This window comes from Chiroxiphia lanceolata, chromosome 2 (assembly GCF_009829145.1).
Source record: "Chiroxiphia lanceolata isolate bChiLan1 chromosome 2, bChiLan1.pri, whole genome shotgun sequence".
NCBI classification, from domain to species: Eukaryota; Metazoa; Chordata; class Aves; order Passeriformes; family Pipridae; genus Chiroxiphia; species Chiroxiphia lanceolata.
In genome coordinates, this window is record NC_045638.1 from 14,338,572 (window position 1) to 14,350,714 (window position 12,143).

The 12,143-nt window shown below is 38.7% G+C and overlaps 1 long non-coding RNA gene across 2 annotated transcripts in view; it reads left to right on the forward strand.

The window, feature by feature from the left end:
• The window catches only part of LOC116782483, a 45,735-nt gene that overhangs the window by 22,670 nt on the left and 10,922 nt on the right, over nt 1–12,143 (forward strand). For both annotated transcript variants that reach the window (XR_004355248.1, XR_004355249.1), the window contains one exon: nt 8,577–8,671. This is a non-coding gene — a long non-coding RNA (uncharacterized LOC116782483). The remainder of the gene's footprint in view (nt 1–8,576; nt 8,672–12,143) is intronic.

Here is a 12,143-nt window from a genome sequence, read left to right on the forward strand (position 1 = left end):
TGGTGTCTTTTTTGACCTTCTCTAGGCTGATGTTCACAGCTCTGTTGTGGCTTGTGTGAACTCGCTGTAAATTTGCTCAGCTAATACCACTGCAGGTGCTTGTCTAGGCACTCGGCAAATGTTTGTGGTGTACACTCAGACACGCACAAGTGTGAACGGTGAGTGTGTGTGCTGTGGAACAAATTGTTCAGGCTACCATTTATGTGGTGGCACTTAATTTAAATCTCCACTCTTCTGAGTTGTCGTAGATGCATTAACTCTGTTCTGTGCATGCCCTCGATGGAGATGCTGTGCTGCTGCTGGAGCTCTGCTTTCTGCAGCCTGGTCTGTGAGGCCTTGGGGGAGTTCACCATCATAGATAAGAGTGTGTGTCTGATGTCTCTAAAACAGACATTGAGTTGATTTTTGTTGATTTAAACAGACTAACATGAAATAAGACTACTGAAAATGCAAAGGCTGCAGTTGACAATTTAAAGGGAGAAGCATTTTTCTGGGTGGATCTTCCCGGGGTTGCTGAATGGGTGTCATAGCATTTTCTTTTCTCTTACGCCATGTGTATTTGTCAGTGCTGCTCCCTGCTCTAGAAGGAATTATGTAAATATGTCTCTCTCTCGCATTGCCTTGGATTTAGTTTTCCTGTGCTACTACTATGAATGCAAAAAATTGATCTCAGGAATACTAATTTGTTAATTTCAGTTCCCACATGTGATAGGTATGACTTTTTTTATTTTAATTTTTCAGAAACATTAAAAGTTGTACTGAGTCTTTTATCTCTTTTTCTGATTTATCCTCGCCACACGGAAACACATTTCTAAAACTTGCAGTGTATAAATACTGTTTAAGGCTTTCTGTGGATTTATCCACCACATTTTAAGTTAAACTGGGGGATTAATTTGTGTTGCATATTCTTTCATTATATGAATTTGTCCACAGGACAGAAAACATCAAAAGAAAGGTTTTTATTAGAGGAAATACTGTGAGGTTTTCTCCTTCCCTTTTGCAAAAGATGTGAAACAATGAAAAACCACAAATACTAAAACCAATATGAAGAATATAGTCTTTCTAAAATCTAGGTAGCATTTTCTTGCATCTAAATCCATATTCTATGAATCCTTGATGTGACATAAAATTGTAACTGTTGAGTGGGGAGTGGGACAGAAAGCCACAGGGAGCAGCAGCTCTCTGTTATCTTTCTTCATTTCTATATTAGTGCAGACAGAAGGAAACCTCTTTTAGAATTCTTTTATTCTTATTTCTACTTTTTTCTAAATACGTTTTAATTTATTGAAGCCTTTGGTCAAGTTACAATAAAGATTTGAAATGAATCAGACCCTGTAAGTGAACAGTGGGGCAGGTAGCAGGTGTGTAGGCATCAGAGAGCATTTTCCTTTCCACAGCTGCCTGACTAACTCTTCTGCAGCCTCCTCGTCTCCTTCCTACCACATATGTTTCCCTGCCTAAACCTATGCTATTTTGTGATGGTTATCTCAGGCTGTAGGTAATGGAGACCTTATTTTCCAATCCTGTCCCCTTTGAAAAGATCTATGTTGCCCCGGTTACAGATTACACATTGAAAACATGGTTCTTACACAACCACCCAGTGGGAACCCAGATAACTACTGGATACAAGTTTTTCTTTCATTTATCCCATATACCAGAACAAGATCAGCTAATGTCTGGAGCATCTTATTAGCCTGGGCCATGTACCATCCTGTCTTGATCCAAGCTCTCCAAAAGGCCTTTGAAGACAGCAGTGCCCTGTTGGTGTAGACACTGTATGCAAATGTGCAAAGCTCACCAGACTTGGACCTATGCCACTGGAGCATGGGACCAGTTTAGGACATTCTCGTGCTGACAGAGCAACTGCAGGTTGAGATATCCACTCCTGCAGTGGTTTTGAATTCATGCTTTATTCGTAATGTGGCATTGCACCTGAAGGATGCTGATATAAATGTTACTGCTCTTGATGCCAAAAGTTCTCTGAGTTGTGCTTGTAGCTGGGAGAAGAACTGTGTTTGAATTTTTTAAAAATTCTATACAGATGTATTTGGTGAGCTGGGATTTGGATTCTTAGGTGATGAGAAAACCACACAGAGGTTATGATGAAGTACACTGGTGCTTCTAGGTGGGCTCCTTTAGCTGCAGCATAGTTCCTCACTACTTAACGACCCTGGATTATGGGCTTTGATGGAGAAAGAGTTTTGTGCAATCTCTGAGTATCTGTCTCTAAATATGACATTTTAACTTGAAATCTGTAGTCGAGAAACCACTAAAATCTCTTGAGCAAAATATAGCAACCAAAAATCTACACCTTTGAATCAAATGAAAAGGCCAAGTTAAACCAGCTGAGCTAGTAACATTTATGTTCTCCTGCTTTCCCCAGGTATTATAAGAAACTGCCTAAAATCAAAACCAGCAAAAAATCACATAGGTTATCACAATGTAGGAATACATTCTCTTTCATGATGAGGGTCATAACTTTGTATCTTGACTGAATAATATTGAATCAAGAAAGGAGTGTTAACTAAAAACTAAGTTTTAATTAAATCTGCAGCAGTTGCTATTTTTCAATGTACATAGGAAGAGATAGGGTATGATATATTTCCTTGATTGAAGAATTTTCAAGTTCCAGCTGGACAGCACTTTAATTAACTTCATTTTCTATATTTTCTCAGCTGTGGTCCCCTTCCATTATGTCTCTGAATCAATCTTAATTGTAACATTTTGGAAAAGACAGATTTCTCACTGTGTGAATGCTAAGCGAAAACCTTTGAACTTGATATTCTTAAAGTTGTGGTGTTAAGGGGAACGTGGGGAAGCCAAAGTGAAGACGATGAACATGGGAAGTGTGTGTCCCATCAAGGCTGGTGTGCAGCACATGCTTTTAATGGAGCTACTTCTGTTTCTGCTGTTTGCCAGCTGTAGTGTGACACTGGGGATCTGCTCAGTAAAATGATAACACTTGCACAACAAACTGTTTGTCCCTGGCTGGTTGACAAACTGAGAGCAGCAGTATCATTACTGAACAAGAGCTCAGAGTCTCCTCCTTGTCATCCTCTCACACTGAGCTAATTGCTAACAGTCTAAAGAGAGCATCTACTTCACAGGTTAAAGTTGAAAGAATTCGTAGAAGTACGCGAGAGCCCAGGTTGAGGTTTTCCTCAAGTCTGGCTTCAAAGGTGTGGATAAATCTTCATGAGGGCTTTGCACAACTCAAGCAAAAGGCTGGAGGAGGGGACTTGTCACTAGTGGAAGCCAACACCAATTCTTCCTTCCTGACAGTCACTGGAAATATATTTTATATTACATTTCAGTGGGTAAAATATGACAGGTGTTATGCATGTAGTAACAATAATTTATCTTCTCAAACAGTTTGGATTTCAAGAGAAGGATACCAGCCAAATGCTGTTGGCCTTTGTAAACTGATCATTTGGGAAGGCTCCATTGGAAAGACAAGTGCAATGCGTGGGTACCTACACCATGTTTTATAGCTGTGCCTTTATTTCTACTTGGAAATGGCAGAATTAAGACAGACAGGGTGTCAGCACGCTAATAGCATCTAAACCAGGGAGTTGTCTGTGAGTTTGGCACATCAGAGAAGTCATGCCACAGCATGCCACATGTAATGTTAGGGAACATGATGTTTCAATTAGTAAATCAAGGTTGAAACTTAGAGATTGTATTTTTTCCTCAGGATTTGTGTTTAGTGAGTTTCCGTTTTTTCCCCCTTGTCAGTATGGTAGATAGGATACCTTGGGTCTCAGTGCTTTTTTTTTGTGAAAGCTTCTATTGGGTCTTCAAATTATCTAATTTATTTGGATTATTACAGTTACAGTTACTAGGATCTCAGAGGCAATACTACTGCCAATTTATTTCTTTTTATTTCTTTTTGTTAGTGATGCTTGTAGTGTTACCTCTAAGACAAAAGAAGAGGAAGCTTTGAGTGGAGGTGTAGTTGTTTAGCTCTCTGTCTTCCTTGCTGAGACAGAGTATGGCAGTGCTGCAGTGCAGTGATACTTCAGCTGGCATTAAACTAATTATTTTGGGTACATGAAGCATTCTGGCTACACAGAATGAAGTCAAGTACGCTCTGATTTTCCCTGCCAAAAGGCTTAGCAACTTGGGCACCAATGAATGAATAACAATAAATAGCAGTGTCTGGATAGGAATTTATGGGGATGTCGTGGTTCAAGCCCAGCTGGCAACTAAGTACGAGGCAGCTGCTCACTCACTTCCCACCCTACCTCAAGTGGGATGGGGATGAGAATTAGCGTGGGGAAAGTAAAACTTAGGGGTTGACATAAGAAATGAAATGAAGTAAAATATAATAAGAATAAAAAAGAAGAGGGAAAGAGAGACAGAAAAGCCTAGAGAAAAAGTGATACACAATTGTTCACCACCCACTGACTGGTACCCAGCCCATCCCTGCCCTGCAACCAGTCCCTTTCTGGGTAACTCTTCCCATTCATGGACTGGGCATGTTGTTCTATGGTATGGAATACCCCTTTGGCCAGTTTGGATCAGATGTCCCAGCTATGTTCCCTTCCAGCTTTTCTGAAGCTCTTCCCTGGCAGAGAATAAGAAGTCCTTGACTTAAGGTAAACACTACTTATCAACAACCAAAATGTCAGAGTACTACCAATATTATTATACTGAATTCAAAACACAGGACTGTACCAGCTACTAGGAATAAAATTATCCCAGCTGAAACCAGAACGGGGAGAGCTTGTCATTCTGAACTTTTTCATATTCCCTACATTGCTACCTCTCTTGCTTCTGTAGTCTTTTATCTCTTTTTTTCTAACTTCAAAGGAAAAAATGAAGCAAAGAAGGATGACAGAATGCAGAAGCTGTGGGCAATGTATCATCCAACAGCAGACACCTGACTGTAGCTATTTCTCAGACAAAGGGTCTGTGCAATAATTCCCATGTTAGGCAAAGCTGATGCCTTACATAGAAAATAAGAGTTGAATTGAATGAGAAGATAGACTGGATTGTGGTGATCATGTGCAGAGCTCAAGCATACTGACCAACAACTCAGCTGTCCCCTTCTGTTCCCCTCCCTTCAATTTCCCATGCCTATTCTTGGGTTTAACATGATGACCTTTCTTTATCCCCCGCTGTCTACTCTCAAATAACTTTCCACTCTGACTACTTTTTCCTCACAAGTCTCGCTTTTGCTACCTCTGTATCCAAACTTGGTGTTTCTGGTGGGGTTACCTAGCCGATCATTTAGCAGTCACCCAGCAAGTTTTACTCTTCAAAATGTCCTTAGTTCTCTGCTCCATTATCTGTGAGATTTCATAGAATCATAGAATTATTTAGGTTGAAAATGACCTTTAAGGTCATAGAGTCCAACTGTTACCTTAACACTGCCAAGTCGATCATTAACCCATGTCCCTAAGTGACCCACCTACACTTTTAAATATTTTAGATACCTCCAGGGCAATACCTTCTCTGGGCCACTTGTTCCAATGCTTAATAAACCTATCAGTGAAGAAAGTTTACCTAATATCCAATCTAAACCTCCCATCTTGGCCATCCTTACATCATTCCCTCTTAACCATCTGTGAAATTTAGTCATTCTTCATGATATTATCTGTAACTGGACATTAGGAAGCATTACTTTAGCAAGAGGGTGGTCAAACACTGGAACAGGCTTCCTGGAGAGGTGGTGGATGCCCCAAGCCTGTCAGCGTTTAAGAGGCATTTAGACAGTGCCCTTAATAACATGCTTTAACATTTGGTCAGCCCTGGAGTGGTAAGGCAGTTGGATGAGATGTTCCTTGTAGGAAAATGTTCCTTGTACTGTAACATTGTTCCTTACAAATGAAATAACCAATTCTAAATGTGTTCAGACTGGATATAGAGGATATTTCTAATCAAGAGTGAGGGGAGTATCTGAAATGTGCTCCCGAAAAGTATTTTGACCAGAACAATCCCAAATAACAACTAATGAAGCTTACAAGGCAGCTTCATCAAGTGTAAGTGGTTGCAAATCTGTGTTAAATTTATCTTGTGATGTGCCTGTGATTTGATACCTAATGCTGGTGCCAAAACAGATCATAAGGAAGTGGCTGTATTTTCTTCATAAATTTTAATAATAGCAAATATAGACCAGTTTCATTCCAAACTGTTGTTTGCATTGTGATCTTCAAAACACTTTTACAGTTATTATTATTATTATTACTATTATTGAGGGTTTGAAGCATAGAAGGAAAGAAAAATTTTGCTGCAAGTTTGAAATTTCAACCTAGTTTTACAAATAAAGACCAAACTTTTTTGAAGTGCTGGCAAGAAAGAATAGTGAGAGAAAACAACTTTTTCTTTTCCCCCACTACCACTTTCCTTATTTCCTCTAAAAGCCTGCAGTGCTTGCTTGAGGAACCGGAGACCTTGCCATAACTTTTAATTCCTACAGAAAGGAGGCCTGAACAGAGTTTTCTAGAACTAAACATGTGTCTCAAGCCATTTTCATGTTTTCGTGATTTTGTTTTCTCCAGAAATTGAATCCAATATCAGAGAAATGTGTTTAGTAAATGATGTTCTTTTATGCAGTGTAAGAAGAATTGATATTTTAATTAAAAATACAAAAAATATAGGAGACTGTGGACAAAAACATTATTTGCAGGATAGCACAATACCTGGAAAATTTAAAACTATCTGTTTGAAAACTGAGAACTCAGACCTGGGTGAAGTGGAAGATATTTGTATTTAGTCCAAGCCCAAGTTGTAGAGTGTGGAGAAGAACAAAGTCCTGAAAACCATAAAGCATTTAAAAAACTCTATTAGTTTTTAAACTAAATCCTCCTAAACATATCTGAGTTTTTAATTTTTTCTTTGTTCTTAACATAAAAAATGAGGTGAGAGAAGTATGAAAAATGGAAATGCAGAAATTTAAGACTCGTGTTAAACAGTTTGATTAAAAATTTGAAGATAAGATTTAGAATCTTGGCATTCACATAACCAGCTCCTTCTGGTATCCTTTGCAGAAGGAAGTACTGGATGTGAGTATAAAATGAGAATAAAATATGATATTAATTTGCACTGAAGTAGCAAATATTCTACAGAAGTCTCAGGTCATTAATCTATCTTCCAGCTAAGGGAACTACATTAATAGCTTATGGGATTTACAGGGCAAGCTTCAATTTAATGGTTCACCCTAAGTTTGGGGAAAATAGGAAAGGGCAGGATACTGGAGGATACATTATATCTTGATGCATTAAAATCAATGGCAAAACTTTCTTGGCCTAAAATGGCCTCTAGATAGTTTCTAATTTCGTTGCTGCTGAACGTTAATTGCCTGTCTGCAAAGTGGAGGAAACTATATTTTTCTGACAAGTGTTAAAACTGACAGTAATCCTCATAGCTCTGTCTTGAATAGGAAAATAATCTGAATTAATGTTAAGCTTTAATTGCATTTTTGGAGGTGAATGGGATGGGGCTTGTTTTTTTTAAATGTGGCTTCAACCTAAAAAAGACAAATATTTGCAGTGAATTATAAGAAGATACCTGCAGGGTCACACAGTTTCACTTTTCTAAGGAGCTCTCATCACTGGGGTCCTGCCTGTGTTTTGTCACTAGTCACTATGTTCTTTAAATTATATTATTGCCCTGTGCTCTGAAGCTAGGTGAGAAACCCTTTTTTATGTTTCTTGCTGTTGGATATAGGGTGTGCCTTTGTAAATGGAGAGAAGAGCATATTACATATTTTGCAGCTGATTCATGAGAAGGCTCAGAACAAGAACCAGGGAATAATGTTGTAATCTAATAGCTGAAATTCTGTCTTCACAGGGGAGAGTCACTAGTACAGCACCTATAAATCTGTGTTGGTGCAGTGCATCATCAGATATGCAACCTTTTTTAAGGTGATAATTCCCATAATTTGAGTATTGACCTTGTTCTATGTTGTACAGACTTGTAATCTGTGTTTTTCTGAGTGATCCCCACAGGTGGGACATTTCTAATGTGAAGTCACACTGTGAGACACTTCTGAGTGTGCTGGGAAGATGGGATTATAAATATTCATTACTCTTGCAACCTTGGGCTATGAATGTTTCAGATTTTATAAGCTGAGCAGAACTGGGCCTAGTCAGAGAGAAAAGAAAATCTCAAAACTTTGGTAATTCCAGGTGATAAATGAAGCAGAATGAGTAGAAAATGAGAGTTTTTCTGCTAGGCTGATTTTGAGCCAACATGCTAATTTGATTAGGAGAAGTACATAAGCACAATATAAAATCTAATCACTTATGACAAAACCAAGTCAGGCTGGATTTCCCTCCCTTGGAAATACAATAACTGCTTTGTGGTCTGCTTTCATCATCGGAACTATAGGTTTGATCACCTTACAGGTGTAAGGAAAAAGAGTAGGTGCTGTCAGGCTCCCCCATGCTGTCCCATCCCTTCCCATGGTGGGAAATACAATTAGAAAAGGGACCACATCATGAGCCTGGTGAAAAATCTGGCTCGGATTGTGTATAATGCCACTAGCAGTTTCTTTCAACTACATGTCTGACAAGTAAGGGATGAAGGGCAGTAGGAACTCATTTCGTTCCTTTCCTACTTCATTTGTCCAGGTACAGAAGAAGGACTTGCTAATGCTGGGTGCCTGCCTGTGCTCTGCAATGAGATGCAGCAAAATCCAGTCCTCAAGCCTCCTTCCTAAGATCAGGTACAAATGTGTTTGGATTTTTTTCTTTCTTAAAGAGTAGCTTTGCAGATAAATTATCCCAAGAGAAAATATAATCTTGTATGCCTCCCCTGACCACTGATAGATCTATGTGGCAGAAGTTCAAAAGGAACCCTGCTGCCACCAGCTTCATGGCATCGCCCTGACGGAGCCTGAAAATCATAACCCAGCGCAACTTAGAGTGTAATTGTTTTCCTATTGGATTGGTACTCATGCAGTACCACTGGCTAGTGAGAGCTCTTTTCTCTTTTTTGTTGTTGTTTTTTGTTTTCTTTAAACCAGGAAAGACTGTAATATCAAAAAGTCATCATATTTTCACAAAACGAAATCACTGTTTCCAGTCAGCCCTGAAGTTCTCCTTTAATACACAAAAGCTTCTCCTTATTTGTGATGTGTTAAGCAGTATGAATTCAGTGGAGAAATTTGGGACAGCTGCCTTGAGGGTGACTGGCAGGAGGGAATTCTTAGGATCTGTCACAGTAGAACATGGCAGCATGAAATATAAAAATGGGTTCAAAATGTAGATCCACCTCCATCCAAAGTCTTCTAATGCCTTTTTTTCATCTCCACCTGAGAATTTGATGTTCCTGGGAAAAAACAAGAAGAGAATTTTGAAATTAAATGGATGAAAATTTGATAATCCCCAGTGACCTATTTTCTTATAAGATTATGGAATTGTGTAAATCAGTGTGGGTTTTATGATTATTAGAGTATGAGAGTACCTGAATACATACAGCTGGGACTGCCAAGGCAGGAGCTGAGTCTGGGACTCCTCCCTCTATCTCTTTCTTGCTATTTCTTTTAGAGAAAAAGGATTCTACTGAAAACTCCTGGAGAGTATGCTACTGTCACCTTCAGTTCAAATTTCATTATACTTCCTGTTCCAAGGGCTTATCCCACTACCCAGGGGCAACCAACCTGAGATGGGATCCTCAGGATTATCTCTGTGAAACACAGCTGGTAGTTCTTCCATTTTTGCCACTGTGCCAATTTTCTGTTCTTTCCCGGCATGCCAGTTGAGCTTCTTATGAAGCTGTAGTGGAAAAACAAATCAGTGAAATGCTGCAAACTATAAAAATTATCCATTGAACAATTTTTATTATTATCATGAACCTTAAAGGGGAGGGAAAAGGGGGAAATGTTTTAAACTCCTGTCCCTTTTGGACAGACAATAATGCTCATTTTTTGACGTCATAAGCCCAAAGCATAATATTTCTGTAAGATACTTCCCTTCTGCTTGGGGCTCTTTAACAGAGCTTAAAGACATCCTTGCCCAAAAAAAATATACTGTGTACTTGAACAAAGTACGAAGCAGGTGGAGTAATGGTTAAAATCGTTAAAATCTTTACCCCCGGGATTCTGGCCCGCAGCTTGTTCCCCCTTAGCTTATGTGATGACTCATATGCATTTACATTCCCCGTGCTTCACACGGCATCTGCTGCTACACATTTGTTGCGGGATCTTGTCTTTGAACAGCTGGTGACGACCCACTTCCTCTTGCTTTCTTCAGCAGAGATTTTTCAATTGTTTCTTGTTGTTTTGATGTGAGACCCAGTGTTGGAAAAACAAGCCCATTTACCCTGATTAGAACCAGCCCTTTAAACACTTGCCAATTAACAACTCATTTGCTGTTTTTCTAAGGACCAGGAAATACTTTCCCTTTCTCTCCATTTTATTCAGATGTGATTCCACATAAGCAGAACAAATTCAAACAGTTCTTATATAAAATGTTATAAATATTTACCTTATTCTCCCCCTTCCTTTTGTACTACAGAGTTGGAGAGGAAGGGATCCTTCAAGCTAATCTTCATAAGCTTGATGTCACGATAACCAGACTACCTTCTTACACTGCCACTGTCACTAGTGATGAGTTTTATAGACATGACCTGCTGAAAACCAAGCAGGAGAACATCACATTAGCAACAATGATACAAAAAGTGATTAATTTTAGTTACTTGATGCCAATTCTACTAACAGACATTAAGAAAAATAATGTAACATGCATGTGTTCTTAGCAAAATTAGAGACGGTCTGGTTTGTAGTAGTCAAGTACGTGCAATCTTCTTTCAGAGATTTGATCTCAACTATTTCTGTGAAATCGTACACTATGTTTTTATTCTTTCTGAAGTAAGCTAAATGCTTAGTTACTGGTTTTTTCTTTTTGTTTTCTCATGCAACACTTCGGATTTCCTTGTCAGGGACAACCTTTATGACATAAATGTTTTAAGGAAGTACTAAACTTTCAAAGGTTTTCATTTTTGAAAAATACCATTACTTATCTCAGACAACTCCAGTAGTAGTTACTTGAGAAACTGCATATGATCCTACCAGGCCTAAAGGTAAGGGCTCTTCTGCTTTAAAATGCTTGTGATTTATTACTGATTCAGTGACTATACCACTCCACAGAAATTTTCCAAGTGGGAGATTTCCCCTTTTTCATAATTCAGGTTGAGGTTACAATCTGTTGTTTAGCCTGTACTGTACTATTTGTTCCCGTAAGTAGTATCTGTTCATACCTTCACCTATACTTTGCCAGTCCCTTAAAACATAGGTATAATTATGATACATGGCTGTTTAGGTGTTCTGTACCTCTCCACAGAGGTATCTTTGACAACCACTGCATACTCTGAGTTGAGTTTTCCTTTGCAAATGTCACAGAGCATCTGACTACAGAGAAAGGGGTTTTCTTGGAGAGTCAGCCTTGCTTTTTGCCATTGGATATGTTGATTGTTCTTCTCTAATAGAGTTCCTTGGCTCCTGAATTTAAATACTGAATAAGCACACATATTTACTGAATCGTTGACAAACTTGTTTTTTATCTGTTTGTTTCCTATGGCAAGGGAGGATTTCAAATCACTTTGCTGCTCAGGGGAAATTGAAAACAGGATCTATTTTTAGTTCTCATTTAACTTCTCAAGATGGATCAGTGGAAACCTGTTATAACACTAATTTACTTAAAGATGTATTATGTGCACTTTGCTAAAACGCTGAAGGGAAAAAGCTTTGCTTTTGCAGTTGTTTGGCCTGAAGCCAAGATCCTCCATGAAGCTATATGAAGAAGACAGAACAGAATTATCCACATATTTTTATGCATACAGTATTATTCAACTGATTGGCCAGTGAATCTATGCCCTTCTTAAAATATATTTAAAAAGACAGTATGGGGATATAGATGAGCTGAAGCTGTACCCTTTCTCTGTAGCTATGCAAATCAAGGATTGATGTGGAGCATTTGGATGACTCTGCTCTCCACACCTGATGTCAAAGCAAAATATTGCTTTCTTAGAGCCAGAGATTAAATGTTTCTCATTTTACAAAATGCGGTCCAAGTGCAAAGAGAGATGCTAAAAGTCTCGATGTTATTTTTTTTTACAACAAACCATAAAGGTCAGTTGTACATAACTGTTAGATAATTTTTACTGTATTAGCTGTAACTTCCACTTGAGCACACCAT